Consider the following 16,482-nt stretch of genomic DNA (forward strand, 5'->3'; position numbering starts at 1 on the left):
GCACGTCCCGAGGGGTCTATAGCGGAAGCATATGCAATGAATCATGGAACTTCTGCTCGCGATATCTAAGTGGGATTGAAATGAGATTCAATAGAGATGAACGAAATGATGATAACATTACCGATCACAAGATATTTGGTGAATTTGAATTATTTAGGCAGAGGGTACGACCATTAGGGGCGTCAACTTACGGACGCTATCAACGGAGGAAAAGCGTATTGCACATTGGTACATTCTCAACAATTGTAAAGAAATAACAGACTATCACAAGTACGTTTCAAACTTTTTCCTTTTCTAAATTCTAGGGTATCTCCTTTGATATAACATTTAAATGATCAATTTTGTAGGCAACATTTAAGATTAATTCATCGTGAAGCTCAAAGCGCCTTTAACTTATATAGAAAACATCAACACAAATTCCCAATTGGTTCAAATCTCAGGTATACATAGTCATTTTGTAGGCAATAGTTGAGGGATGATTCATTTTTCGTATTCATTTTTAATGTATAAGTAATTATCAGGTTCTACAACGGCACGAGAGAGAAGTTATCTCCGATGATTTCTTTTCACTTGCAATGGGACCTTCGTCTGAGGTACACTCTTACAATGGATGCATTGTTAATGACATACGGTTTCACACTGTAGAGCATGATAATCGTCGAGCTACACAAAATAGTGGAGTCCTAGTGGCCGGGGAGATCAATGAGAACACAAGTGTGGATAACAATTTCTACGGTATTGTAGATGAAGTATTAGATTTCCAATATGCGAACAGAAGACGCGTTTTCTTGTTGAAGTGTAGATGGTTTGACACAAATAATAACAAAAGTAATAGGACACATGTGGATTTAGGATATAAATCGATCAATACATCACACTTTTGGTATGTCGACGAGCCTTTCATCTTTGCTATCCAAGCACAATAGGTCTTTTACATTGATGACATCAAACATGGTAGCAATTGAAAAGTTGTTCAAGTAGTCCAAAATAAATGAATATGGGATGTATCGGAAGTGGATGATGTTGAAAACACACAACTAGATTTACTAGATATTGTTGGTGGCGTCTTAGTGGATGAAACCATTGAGAAGGTTACTTTATGCAGAGTTGACGTTGATCCTACAATTGTGGAAAGACCAATTACTATACATGGCGATCATGACTTCATAAACGATGATGATGAAGAACAATTATCTCCCAATAACAGTTCAAGTGCTGATGAATAATTTGAATTAGATTACGATGATAAGTAATGATGTATCTACTTAATTCTCTTTTTCTCTAGCTTACACGTATTTATTGTTAATTTAATATTGTTTTCTCTTTTTTGTGTTTGTATACGATGTCAACCCCTAATAGGCAACGGGAGGCTGATGAAGAATTTCAGGAGTTATATCTAGACAACACGGTATCTTCTGTGGGTGATACTTCAGGTTAGTATATTTTGAAATATATTCTGTTAACTGAAATACATCATACACTGTTTTAAATTTTTTATTCTTCAAATAGTGGCTCAGCATCCAATCGGAATAAACGAGAGCATTCGTGGAACATCGAGTTGGAAAAATTTGTCCAAAAACATGGGAGAATTCCAATCGTGATAAATGAGGGGGAGACAAAACCAATATCTCAACATTCAGTATGATTTAGTAATGCGATAGGTGTCACCGTGAGATCTGCATTTCCAGTACGTTGTCGTAGTTTTGCTGAGGTTCCAAACGAGTTCATAGAATTGGCTAAAAGTCAATTATTGGTAAGTAATTATAAGTTTATTATTTTACAGTCATGAACATCATCTATGCTACTTCTTCCCTCCCTCTTTTTTAGGCTTATTTCGAACTTGATCTGTCCAGTCAACGACTTAACCATTTTATAGAACATCAAATGCAAAACTCGTTCAAAGAATTTAGAGTAGATTTGCATAGATATTACAGAAAATGTGGAGATCTTCAGCAAGCACATGCCAGTTTGCCTAGTTGGCTTAAAAATAGGCCAGAAGATTGGTACTTTTTGTGTAACCGCTTCGAGAGTGAAGCGTTTCAGGTACAATATTTATGGCGTGTATCATTTGCTGCATTTACTAATACATCATACTATTGACATATTTGTTTTTCTTCAAATGTAGGAAATGTCTGTGACGAACAGGAAGAATAGAGAGAAATTACCGTTCGACCACATAAGTGGATCAAAGTCATTCCTGCAAATTCAAGCAGAGTTGTAGGCAAAGAAGGGTCGAGAAATAGGACGTGTTGACCTATTTAGGGAAACACACTCTAAAGGTGGCAAGTTTGTGAACGAGGCAGCTGAAAGTGCACATGTAACATTTTTTTCTTTATTGTCGTGTTTTTTTTTCACTTTTAACTTTAGTCGCTCATTGTTACCCATTTAATTATTATGTCTAGCATAAAATGTTGAAATTATGATCCAGCACCACTATAGAAGGTTCTCAACCACTAACAGAGGATGAAATCTGTGAGATGGTTTTGGGTAGACGACCCGGATATTCAAAAGGTCTAGGTTGGGGTCCTAAGCCTAAGTAAAAAAGGAGTACCATCTCATCAAGCTCGTCATCTACTCAAGGAACAGAGGCAGGAATGGATGAATTGAGAGTCAATTTCCAACAGTCTCAGTCGAGGATTAAGGAACTTGAAGACGTTCAGAAAAGAATGCAAAAGGATCATGCAAGACAAATGGAAGAAATAAAAAAGATGATTGAAGACATGGTACGATCACATAGAGGAGACCCATCAAATTAGGTATGATTACTACATTATTTAGTTGTCTAATATGTTATTATCCTGCAGTTATGATAGCAAACTTTAGTTATGTCTTAAGTAGCATTATGATAATTAAAGAATTGTTGGCTATCCTGCAGTTATGGTAGCCAAACCACTGGATTTTGATGTGTTTTTTGTTGGCTCTCTCCTTGCCTCTTTTTTTGACTTTTTATTCAACTGTATCTCGCTCTCTCCCTGTATCTCACTCTCTCCCTGAATCTCACTCTCTCTCTGCCTCTCGCTCTCTCCTATACTATTCTTTAAAGTTTAGACATATGTAAGAACAGTTTTGGATTGCAAAGATGCCCTCAATAGCTTCACACCCTGATTTGGTTGTAAATATGTGCCATTTAAAGCTTCAACACTTTCATACAAATTAAGTATCCCACCATGCCTTGATGTTTCAAAACCTAATCACAGTCCCTGAATCTCGCTCTTTCCCTGCCTCTCGCTCTCTCCTATACTATTCTTTAAAGTTTAGACATCTGTAAGAACAGTCTTGGATTATAAAGATGCCCTCAGTGGTTTCACACCCTGATTTGGTTGTAAATATGTGTCATTTAAACCTTCAACACTCTCATACAAATTATATAAGCATCCCACTATGCCTTGATGTTTCAAAAGTCCAATCACAGTCCATGAATCTCACTCTTTCCCTGAATCTCGCTCTCTTCTTGAGTCTTGCTCTCTCCCTGCCTCTCGCTCTCTCCTATACTATTCTCTAAAGTTTAGACATCTGTAAGAACAGTCTTGGATTGCAAAGATGCCCTCAACAGCTTCACACCCTGATTGACATCCAAAGTAATGACTTTCTCCACCAAAGCACCAACTTCTTTGATATTAAACTTATTCAGGAGAGTAATACTAGAAATGGTGGACATTGGTTTCACAGTCAAATCATCCATCACCATGTAAGTAACCACATCCTTCACAAATCCTCTTCCCACATTTCTTTTTGCCTATGTAGTTGCACTATTAGGTGGATTCATAAATTCACAGACTTGGTTCATAATATACGAATAACTCGGACAAAGATATTTAGGATTACTGGAAACTTTATAGTCACATCTATGAGAGCACATGTATAACTTCATTTGATCAGCTGAAGATTCAATATTAGACAAAAGCAAGGTAGAGCTAGATAGTGAAACTTTAGACTTCAAAAGGGTGTCTTTTCTCTGATTTGGTTGTAAATATGTGTCATTTAAAGCTTCAACACTCTCATACAAATTAGATAAGCATCCCACCATGCCTTGATTTTTCAAAAGCCTAATCACAGTCCATGAATCTCGCTCTCTCCCTAAATCTTACTTTCTCCCTGCCTCTCGCTCTCTCCCTGAATCTCGCTCTCCATGAATCTCGCTCTCTCCTTGAATCTCGCTCTCTCCCTGCCTCTCGCTCTTTCCTTGCCTCTTGCTCTCTCCTTGCCTCTTGCTCTCTTTTATACTATTCTTTAAAGTTTAGACTTTCATCTGCCCCTTATTTTAGCCACATTCATTTTCTCTCTCTCTCATTGCCACTTGGTCTCTCCTTGCCTCTTGCTCTGATTTGTTTAATAATGATGCCACATACCACACACATATACAACTAAAATTAAAATTACATATTGTTTTATGAGATTTTTGTAAGGATGATCAAACATTGATTTATAAAATTTTTGTATGGATGACCATTTTTTTTTTTGTCAATGCAATTTGATTAGCTTTTTAAATTTTTATTGGCGTCACATGTTGTTTTAATTATTTTTTTCTCACTTGTTTTTACTCTTATTCTCTCCATTTGGTTTATTTGGTATCTAAAAAACTCTGTTTGTTGTCAAAGAAAGAAGAAACAACTTTGTCATTTATTGTCTTCGTTGTTATGATTAGAAGCAAAATATGGAGAAAGTAATGTTATTTTATTAGGATGGTCCTCTCTATTTTCCTTTTAAACGTAAATTATTAATGCAAAGAGCAATAGTTAACTGTAGTCTAAGTTACATCCAGTTTCATATATTCATTCCTCAAACCATTTTGGGGACAAATTTGAGTTTTATGTGTGTTGGTTATCATTGTTTACTCGTTTGGATGTTCATTACCACCCGTATTGAAGTTTGAACGTGAATTTGAATTGTTTATCGATATAACATTTCAATGTTTTTGTTTTATTATAGAAAGTTGTTCGGAGATGAGCTGGGACAATTGTTGAAGATGCTGTGTTCGAGAAGTGTTCTAGATGTTTTCATTTTACTTCTTTTATGTATTTCTGATATGAATATTTATCGACTTCGTTTGGATATTGTAATTTCTAGTATCAACTTCGTTTGGATATTGTGATTTTTTACTTGTTATAAAATGGACTTCATTTTCGTTTGTGTGAATCTTTATTTGGTATAATATGTTTTACAGGATTTCAGATCAAATTTTAAAAAATTACAAACGATATATTAAATTTTAATACTCCCCACGCATATATAATCCCCCGACACACTCTAAAACGGCGTTGGGAGTTATGGTGGAACTTCGGACGCCTATGTGGCGTCGGGAGTTAGGGGGAACTCCCGATGCTTACGTGGTGTCGGGAGTTATGGGGGGAACTTCCGACGCCTAAGCGTCGTCAAGAGTTGGGGGGAGCTCCCGATGCCGTATACTAGGTGTCAGAAGTTCCAGGAACTTCCGACGCATTGTAGTGCGTCGGGAGTTCCCCCTAACTCCCGACGTCGTTCAAAAGTTTGTCGGGAGATCCTCTCCCGACGGATTTCTCCCGACTAAACTCCCGACGACCGTTTATGCGTCGGGAGATCCTCTCCCGACGAATTTTCCATACTTTTCTGACAAAATGTGACGTCGGGAGAAGTCAGAATTCCTGTAGTGACACTTTTGAGAGAGGGAGTGACAACCATTAAAACAAAATACATTAGGATTTTAGTTTAAACATTGTTTTATCAAAAATGTTTAAATGAAAATGACTTTTTAAAAAACATTTTTTTTCTATGAATTCAAACGGACCGTAATATATATTTTGCAACATAAATTTTCAACGAGATTAAACAAAAAAAAAACAAAAACAAAGAAAAACAAAGAAAAAGAAAAGAGTAAAAGGTAACTTTTGATTTTGCCTCAAGTTTTATTGTATTTTCCTTTTTTGTATAAATAGCCTTTAGATTTTGCAACTTCTATTAGGAAAACAAAAAACAACAAAAACAAAAATCAAAATCAAGCACAACTTATGTACTTCAGTTTTCTTTGAACGGTAGTACTCCGAAAAAGAAATATATAAATGAGAGTAATAAACGCTTTCTTTCTAATTCAAACTAAAAAAAAGCACAATAACACAAAGTTGGGAAATCTGTCATGTTGTCACAATTTCCTCTACTTTTACCTAAAATATTCATGACTTAATAGACAAAATCATATACATAAAAAGAAAAAAAAAAAAAAAAAAGGTGAAATTTATTGGTTATGTAAACCAGTAATAAATAAAGTTATCGGAGGTAATGAAAAAATAAATGTAATTATTCTTTCTTTCCTAACAAAAGCTTCATTTACTCTTCCGAGTTGAGTTCATATACCTAGAATTTATATGTTTATAGGGTTTATATATTTGTATTTGGAATACTGAAATGTTGAGTCGAGTTCATATGTCAGAAGTATTTGATACAGTTTTTCTAATATAAATAAAATGTTTTTATGATGCTTATTTTTGTTTGGAATTTTTTTATTCAATAATTCTACCTAATTTTTTTATATATAAACTATGGATGGCACTTTATTTTCTTTTTTTTAAGTGCACGTATATTGTTGGGAGCTTTGAAAAATGAGGGTTAAGATTTACTTTTGGATCATATATTGCTATTTTTTTCTAATTAGAGTAATCATTTTATAAATTTATGCAGGTAACATTTCTAGTTAAGTTGGACAAAATTATATTGGATTTGTTGGAAAAAAAAAACAAATTCAAATTTAAATTGTAAGTGATATATCCTCAAAATGTAATTAATTGTACTACAATGACTCTATTAATAATCAGATCGTATATGGTTTAGCAAAAAAAATATGTACGATATGAGCCAACAAATAGTCAAGTCCACTTACACAAAAGAAAATTACATAAATGTCCGTCCAAATCCTCTATCGAATAGATATGTTTGACAACTTCCTCCCGCCTTCCAAACTCCAATCCATACTTATCTTTTTTGTCATGATACAAGCTTATGTTTGGATTAACCTAAAAAAAAATTTGTTTTTCAAAAAGTTATTGTCATTTAAAACTGTTTAATATAAAAACATTTCATGTGTTTGGCAATTTTTGCTAAAAGTGTTTTTATTAATGTCAAATTTCTATAAAAACACTTCACATATTCGGAAACTCTTGCTAAAAAACTTCATATATTTGGCCGCTGTCGGAGGTCACTGGAATTGCCCTTCTAGATGGTGATTGGATATATGTGTCTAGAGTTGGTCACTGGTAGACGTTGTTGAAGTTAGCTATCGAAGGTGGTGGCTAGAATGACAATAGGGCCATTGGTGGTGATGTTGGTTGAGTGCACTATCGGTGGACATAGATATAAAATATCGATGATATACAAAATTGATCCAAAAATATTGAGTTTAATTCATATCCTAACTCATAGCAACTCATGCTCCACTCGAGGATTAATTTCAACTTTAACCTTTTAGCTATTTTTATATCATTTCTTAGAATTTCATTCCCTAAAAAGAAAGATTTGGTGGTGTCATAGTTGTTTGACATATTGGGGTTTCCATTAATAAATGTGGTTTTGGTGGATATCAATAATTATTTAGATGGTGTGGGTGGTTCTTCTTCTTTTAGCTACAAGTTGTAAATTGTGATAATAGTAATTGTTTGTGATGATTGAGCTTGTGATTGTGTTTTTTTTTTTTTTTTACTTAAAAAAACTTTGTGGCTGTCAAAAGTGGTTGAAAATGGGGTGTTTATATTTGTTGCCGTTGATTCTTTTTGTTGGATAAAATCTCCCACTATTATTAAAAAAAAAAGGAAAAAAAAAAAAGTAGAACGCAATTGAAATATGGAAAAAAAAAAAACAATAAAATTAGGAAATACTATAATTTACATAAAAAAATTAAATTTGAAGAAAATCCACGACAAACTAGAAAGAAATTCACTATATAAAAAATTATTACAATCATGCATAATTCTCTCAACTATCTCAATTATAGATTTTTTTTCTTAAAAATAATGTTATTTTAATATTTATTGACAAAAATATAGTTGGTTTGAAACTATTTACAAGAATAAGGTTGTGAAATCGTGGAGGGGATCCACGATTTTTGAGTCAACACATAAATTGTGTACCCCGTTCACGATTTAGGGCCAGTCACGAATTAATGCTAAAATTGTTTTTTTCAAAGGCCTATAGTAAAATAAAAATTGAATCAAATTTTTAGCAACGATTAAATCTATTTTTTTTTCATATTTTCCACTAACCTCTGTCTTCTTTTTTTTAGTGTTTTTTTTTTTTTTTGTATTTGGAGAATTTTTTTACTGTGAAATTCAATTTTTTAAAGGTATACAGTAAAATAAAAATTGAATCAAATTTTTAGCCATGAATTTTTTTTTCACATTTTTCCCAATTCCTGTTTTTCTTTTATTTTTTAGTTTTTTTTTTTCATTTTTGAAGAATCTTTTACTGTGAAATTCAAATTCTAAAAAGCCTACTGTAAAATAAAAATTTTAGTCACGAATTAAGACTAAATCTATTTTTTTCACATTTTCCCCTAACTTCCGTCTTTCTTGTATTTTTTGCATTTTTGGAGACTGTGAAATTCAAATTGTCTACGGTAAAATAAAAATTGAATCAAATTTCTAGCCACGAATTAAGGTTAAATCTATTTTTTTCACATTTTTTCCAACTTCTGTCTTCTTTTATTTTGTAGTATTTTTTGTATTTTTGGACTGTAAAATTCAAATTTTTAAAGGCTTATGGTAAAATAAAAATTGAATCAAATTTCTAGCCACGAATGAAGGCTAAATCTATTTATTTTTTTACGTAGATTTTTTTCACATAGATTTGTTTTACAAGTTCAAATAGATTTGATCCCCTTTGTATCCACTTAAATCAAAAATAATAAAAACAATAAAACAATAATAAAAATATGGAACTCGTGGACCACATAAAAATTGTGTATCGGATACACGATTTTTCTACCCTATTTTTGTACATTTTCCCTCCATCTTACTATTTCTTTCCTATATACCCTATTTTTGTTATTACTTTCAAAAAATACACTATTCTTGAACTTACCCATCAATTATGAGACCACTTCTCTTTAAAGTTTTGTAACCACTACAACACAAATAAGTTTCCATGACTCTATAAATTTTTCATTAGCACATTACTTGACTTTTATTTTAGTCTTTGAATCCACCATCAAGAAAAGTGTATAGATGACAGATTAAAAATTAGTCATTATTGATTATTTTGTGAAATTTTAGTATAGTCGACAATAAGCATTTATTGACATTGATTGTCTATCATAGTAACATTTTCTATGAAAAATTATTATTGTTAATAAATAACCGAAAAATTGACTTTTTCTATTACTTAGACCATTACATTGACATTAAAAAAGTGTCACTAGAACATTCATAATGACTCATTTATATTGTCAATAATGTCTTAATGATGACACTTTTTAAACATTATTAAATGACATAAATTAACACTTATTTATAATAATTGAAGTCAACTGATAACAATATTCCAATGTCATAAATACATAATTATTAAATTACACCTATGTTTCTTCCAATTTTGACACAAAACATGTACACAAACATAAACATGAACTTTCACATAGTTTATTAACACTCTTTTCCTACACTTAAACAAGACAATATAATATATAAAAAGAATTTATTAGAGTTAACACACCTAAATTCAATATATTTTTTATTGGGATAATTTTAAATCAAAGCAATCAAGATAAACTTGTTTTTATAATATTGAAGTTCATCACAATATTTTCGGTGTAGAATAACTACTCTTTCAATATTTGGTCAAAGTCCAATCTCTTAGGTTTGTTGTAACTTTCCACTAGTAAATGTGGATCGAGTGGGATATCAATTTTAATTTAGTTGATGTGTGTGGTTGAGGATGGAAAGAGAGAGGATAAATATGTGAATTAGGTTATGAAAAGAAAAGGGTGGGTTTTTAGGTTCAAATTGTGATAATAGCATTTATATTTGCTACCGACGGTGGTTAGTTATGTGATATATATATATGAATTTACTTATATTTGGAAAAATTATCAGGAATAACCTTCAAGAGTTTTCACATTACAAAACTAACACTTTTTTTAAAACTCATTTGAATAGTTTTTCTCGGTCCATCTCGTTCAAGATTAGTCACCGAGATTTAGTTTAAAAAATAACATTTTCTAACTTATAGATTGTTTTAGGCTTTCCCGGTTTCTCGCCAAATTACACACCGAGATTTACTAATTTTGTATGTAATCTTCCCAAATCTTATATCTTTTCAAATTTTCTCCGATTTTGGTTATCTTTACTAAATATTATATCAAATTATTTCGTAATTTTTCAAATCTATACCATAATTTATGTTTTCATAATTGTATGAATTTTCAAAATTCAAATGGGTTGTCCGATTACCAAAATAAATTTTCCAAATTGATTCAAGATGTTGCACTGTCATTTTTAGATTTTGGAACATATCAAATTTTGTGAAAAAATTTGGATAAGATTTGGGATATATATTGAATCTTGATGTTAATCCTGCCCGACATTCCACTGACAAACTCAAATATATCAAATTTTGGTATTAATTATGTTCGAATTTCATCAAGAAAGCTCAAACATATAGAATTTGGGTGTTATTTTGCCTAAGATTATCCACATAATTACACAAATTTTAAAATTAGATTTACCGATTATCTAAATATCTACCCATTATCTTTTTAAATTTCTCCAAATTGTATAATATTTGGTAGTGCCATTTTTTAATTTTGGAAAGATTTGGGAAGGTTATATTACATTTGGAAAAAATAGTAAATCTCGGTGTATAATTGATGTATCGAGAAGGCTCAAAACAATCTATAAGTTAGAAAATATTATTTTTTTAACAAAATCTTGATGGTTGATTTTAGGCGAGTTGAACCGAGAAATACTATTCTAACGATTTTTCAAAAAATGTGTTAGTTTTATAAAATGAAAAACTTAAATGTGTTATTTCCAATAATTTTCCAAATATTTTAGTTATTAGGCTACTGAATTTGAATAATTATAGAGTTTGTTAAAACGAACACAATTGTCACTCTGGGATCTGTGTACAATCCTCGGTATAAAACAAGATAGACTGCGTTGTATACAATTTAACGACCATGGTTGTTTAAATAAATTATTACATGCAATAAAATATTTTAACCAATATATTTTATAATATCTTAAATCAAAATCAGTAAATTAATTTTAGGCTAAATTACATAAAATACCTTTGAACTTTATACTTTGGGTCAAAAATACCTCTAAACTTTCAAATGTTTCAAAAATATTCTTACAATTAGTTTTGGATGAAAACCGTTAGTATTTTATTTCAAAAACGTTAGTATTTTATTTCAAAAATACCCTTGAATTTAAAAAAAATTTAAAAATATCCTTAAACTTAAATAAAAGTTTAAAAAAAAAAAAAAAAATACCCTTACGGTTTATATATGAACAAAAAACATTAGTACCTTGTTGCATAAATATCTACAAATTTTTAAAAGTTGCATTAGTACCATTAATTTAAAAATAAATAAATAATAAAAGTTAAAAATGCTCCTACTATTGATCTATCATTACCGTTAGATCATACATTATTAGTTAAGTGTGTGTTAATAGATAAATATATTCTTTTTGTATTTGGCTATTTATAGTGCTTTTGTAAGTTTTAAGGGGAGATTTTTATTTTGAAGTTTTGTGGTATTTTATGCTTTAATTTGAAGTTATGGTTTATATTTTGTTATGACAAAATTGGTATAAGAATTGGACAAATGAGAGCAACAAGAGAGTATCTATATGAAGAAATATGATATTTGTATAATTTGTTTTAAGCTTGGTTCTTTTCGAACTCAAAAACTTCAAACAAATTAATCACTGTACTAATAGTAGAAGCATTTTTAAATATTTTATTTTATTATTTTTTTTTTTTTGCAAAGCCAAATGTATGTATTGTTGGACTTTATGACCTAAAACTCATGGTTTGTAAACATTTAAACTTATTCTGTTATCAATAATGTTATTATTGAGGTTTATTAAATAAAGTTATTATTGAATGTATGAATTGCTCATTTCGTTTTAAAAAAAACTTAAATACAATAAACTAAGATTCGTGTCTATTATATGAGTACTTGGACTTTATGCGAAGACATAAGAGTAGATCAAGTTCGAGTAATAGCCAAAACGATCTATAGTATACGAATAAGGTTAGGCATCTTATTCTGGAAACACTATTGGATGCAGCCCACTTTGTATTTAGTACAAACGATGTGATTCTGAATCGTTCAGGTGAACTAGTGGGGGCATCCTGTGCAAAGAGTTTGTATAAGATCGAACCAAGAAATAAGTCACTCTTACTTTATAACGTTGTTTACTGTTTAAGATTAATTATTTCAAAGCGATGACCAAGATGACTCGAACTTAATCCTGAGCTAATTATGAACTCCTGATTATTCAGGATTATCCTTAGATTTGCATGGGTGAGGGTTCGCCTAACAACGCTGGCTCAATAAACCCCCCATTTTAAGGGTAAGACCAGATAGATAATTGAGTACATAGGGTGCAAGACGAAATTCACTCCTGCCTACTTTTAGGAATAGTAGAGAGGTTGTTCTCTTAAGTGCTGACTCCGGGTCTTAAACAAGGTGTTTCACCCTCTCATTGGCCTGAGAGGGACTCAGTTTGATGATTAGATCACAAATCAATTATTCATAGGATCAATGGAACTTAAGAAGCAAGGTGTAATCTCGGGGGTAAAACACCTTTTGACGTTTTACCCAATCGTTATTATGAACAACCTATGAAGGGTTGACTTACTGATTATGGTTATATCGAGTGGACAGAAATATATCTACAGTGAATAGAGTGCAACTACGAGCTTTAGTACAGTGACCCAGTAGTTAACGAATGTTGATTAGTTCGGTTTAAAGAGTTTAGCCAATTAATCTCGGATTGTGGAGCTCATGATCTATATGTCCATTAGGTTTCCCTACTAGCTCATAAATGGATCCTTAGAATAGCGTGGTGAGAGAATTTGAAACGTTCAAATTCAATTTAAGAGAATTGTTAATTATATATGATATAATTAAACGTTTAATTAAATGGAATTGGAGAGTTGGAGAATATTTAAATATGATTTAAATATTAATTACATGAATAAGGATTCATGTTTAGAATTGGTGTATCGTTAATTTAAAATTTGATATTAAATTAATTAATTAAATTGATTAGAATTAATTTTATTTAAAATTAGTTATGAGAATTATTTTTTAAAAATATTAATTATTTAAATATTAATTATTGAATTAATATTTAATAAAATTGATTTTAAATTTTGAAATTTTATGTCAAATTGAAATTGATTTTATATTTAAAAATTCAATTTAAACCAATTTGAAAAAAAAGGTGGGTTTTTCCCACTTCTTCCACCTTCTCATCCACCTTCAAATTCTATTACCTCTTTAGGTTCTTGGTGTCGAGTTATGGGAGAGTTTAGTTTTCATATTGTTTTTCTTTAAAATCATTTTGTTAGCTGAGAAAAACTGATGCATGCAACCAAAATTTGACTTGAGGAAAAGGTTCTCTCCAAGTTACTTTGTCACCAAACATAAATATCTAAAAAATTCTTTCAAATTATCTCTTATTTTGGATTCCACCATCCAATCTAAGGTTCTAGAAGATAGTAGGAAATATCAAATGGTGGTCTACTAGCCGTTGGAGAGAAAATTCGAGTAGGGAGTTGCTAATTTGTGAAGGATTCTTCAAATGTATGAACTTTATAAAGTCTATTTCTTTATTATGTCCATGCTTACTTGATTGCTAAATTGATGGAATTATAGTGCTTAAGATCAAAATTGCTTCCACTTGTTGATTGTCAATACCAACAACTAGTATCGAGCAAGATTCAAGCACTCAATTTCGTTAATTTTAGTTTTGGCATTAGATTTCTCTTTAGTTCAGTGATAATTTTTGTAATTGGCTCCTTGTTTATGGGTCTTAATGTGTGATTAAGAGTCTGTAAATTTGTTAGAGTCAATAGAGTTGCAATTAGGTTGTAATTGAAGAAAGAAGGAAGCAAGCTTTGTAGTATTTCAAGTTACTGCCTCATAGTGTTGCAACGCTGTTCTTCAGCCAGCCTAGAAAATGAAGTAAGCCCCGCAGCGTTGCAATGCTGGGGCTCAAGCGTTGCAAAGTTGTTCAATCCCCAGCCCAGAAACACGCGCGCGCAACTCAGACGATTCGAGGGTGTACTGGTTCGATCGGTCCGGGTCAATGAGGTCTGGTTCAGCCCTATTTTGATCGATTATGCTCTTTTTGGTGCCTTGGAGGTCTGGTTCGGGTCGGTTTGTGTGGTCTACAGGCTTTCTTTAATTATTATTGTAATAATTTAGGTTGTTTGCTTGATTAGGATGCCAAAATTGGTCCATATCAGTGTGTTTAATTATTTATGCATTATGAATGTATGTTATAATTAAATAAATCTTGTATGTGCATATTGTATGTCATGTAGATTTAAAATTCCACCATAGAAGCATGTGACTTGCATTGAGAGTATGTTATAAATGGTTATAATATAAAGTATGCATGTGTTAGGGTTTCCTGTTTTAATATAATGTGTTATAAAATGAATGTTATAGAATGAAAGCATGTCAATTTTTGTAAACTGTTATAAAATGAATTACACATTTAAAATTCATAACAAAGATAAGATGCATGCTCACCTAGGGTTAACAAATAACAACTTATTTTAAATAGTTAAAATAGGTCGTTATCTTGTAAAACATTGGTTACAAACTCACCCAGGCTAAAATCCTGTCTAAGGCTAGAGGTACTTAAGTGGACGGTTTACGAAACACCTGTTACTTGGAGATTTTAGCTGATTCTTGAGCGTTGATAACCCGATTTTATGAGCATGCATGAGCGATGTGAGGTATTAAAATAGTTTATCACCTAGACAACGTAGGTTAAATTCCAATATAAATGTTATACTTGATCTAGACTTAGGTTTTTTATTAGCCAAAATATACCTAAGTAAATATTTACCCAAAACAAATAGAATACTTCAATGGGAGATTAATAACATATACGATAAGTTGTTCTTAGCTTTCACGTTCCTGAGAGTTCACACCGTGAGATTCACGCTCGGCTTCATGTCACCTTGTGAGTGACCTCCATTCGGAAAGTGTTTGCATGGGTCAATAGCAAGATGGATAGGGAAAGTAGTTCATAGTAAGTGGGTGAGGGATATATGTCAAGATATCCTGTGGTCTTTTCCATTAGTTTGGACCGTGAGATTCCTATGTGACGCCTATTATTTGTTTTTAGGTGACATAAGCTAGTCGTTTTTTCGGCGGCTATCCCCTCGGATGGTTGTAACATGGGATTCAGAACAACTTAACCTCCAGAAATGGATAGGATTTCTTAGGTCCATTCCCAACCTTAACTCTCCAATTCGAAAGCATCGTTATGGTCAATCTTTGAGGTTTGAAAATGGAGGGTGACACTTACAAGAATTACTAGAGTTAGTAAGTACTTGACCAAAAACGGTAACTAAATGACTATAGGTATTTACTCAAGAATGTCTTGCTTCAGTGAAGGAATATTTGACTACCACTCGGTAGCATCTATTCTAACTCACTAAAGTATTGTTGCAAATAAATAATGAAATTTGAGTACATTATTACTTTTGCTAAAATTTGATTGGATTCAAAAGCAATATACTTACTAGAATTTGTTTAAATTTTCAGTATGTCGAATTCTTCTAAATTACTCACTTCCGATAAATTACGGCATTAATTTTTCAACATGAAAATCAAATATAAACGCAATACTAGCAAATGATGATTTAAAGTTTATTTTAACAGAGGAATTTCCTCCATCTCCCAACTCATCTACAAATCAAAGAGTTTGGAATGCATATGGTAGATGGATTAAGGCAAATGAAAAGGCCCAAATCCATATCTTAGCAAATATATCCGATATGCTAGCTAAGAAATTTGAAAACATGATTTCTACTAAAGAAATCATGGATTCGTTACAGACATTGTTTGGACAATTTGTCAATAATGATATTCTTGAAGAATTTTATAATTATGACATAAAGGATAGAACATCTGTTAATGAACATGTTCTAGATATGTTAAAAGTAATAAACATGAAAGTCATACATGAGGAAACAAAAAAAGCACAACAAAATAAATATGATTTACTTGTCATTGAGACTTGTTTAGTGGAAAATGATAAATTAACCTAAATATTAAATTCAGGTGCCACTAATCATATTAGCACTTTCGCTCAAGAAACTAATTCCTAGAGGCAGCTTGCAGAAGGCTAAACGGCCTTTAATGTAGGGACCGGGGAGGTTGTGTTAACAAAAGCAGTAGGAGATATGAAATTATTTATTGAATATAGATTAATTTTACTTGAAAATGTTTAATACATTCCTGCCATAAGGAGGAATTTCATGTCT

The 16,482-nt window shown here is 31.5% G+C and overlaps 1 pseudogene; it reads left to right on the forward strand.

Moving 5' to 3' along the window:
• Nucleotides 1-575: 575 nt before the first annotated feature.
• On the forward strand, nucleotides 576-2,756 carry LOC150031699 (uncharacterized; annotated as a pseudogene).
• The last annotated feature ends 13,726 nt before the right edge of the window (nucleotides 2,757-16,482 follow it).

The sequence above is a fragment of the Benincasa hispida genome, chromosome 12, assembly GCF_027475165.1.
Source record: "Benincasa hispida cultivar pf3 chromosome 12, pf3_genome.v1.1, whole genome shotgun sequence".
NCBI lineage: Eukaryota > Viridiplantae > Streptophyta > Magnoliopsida > Cucurbitales > Cucurbitaceae > Benincasa > Benincasa hispida.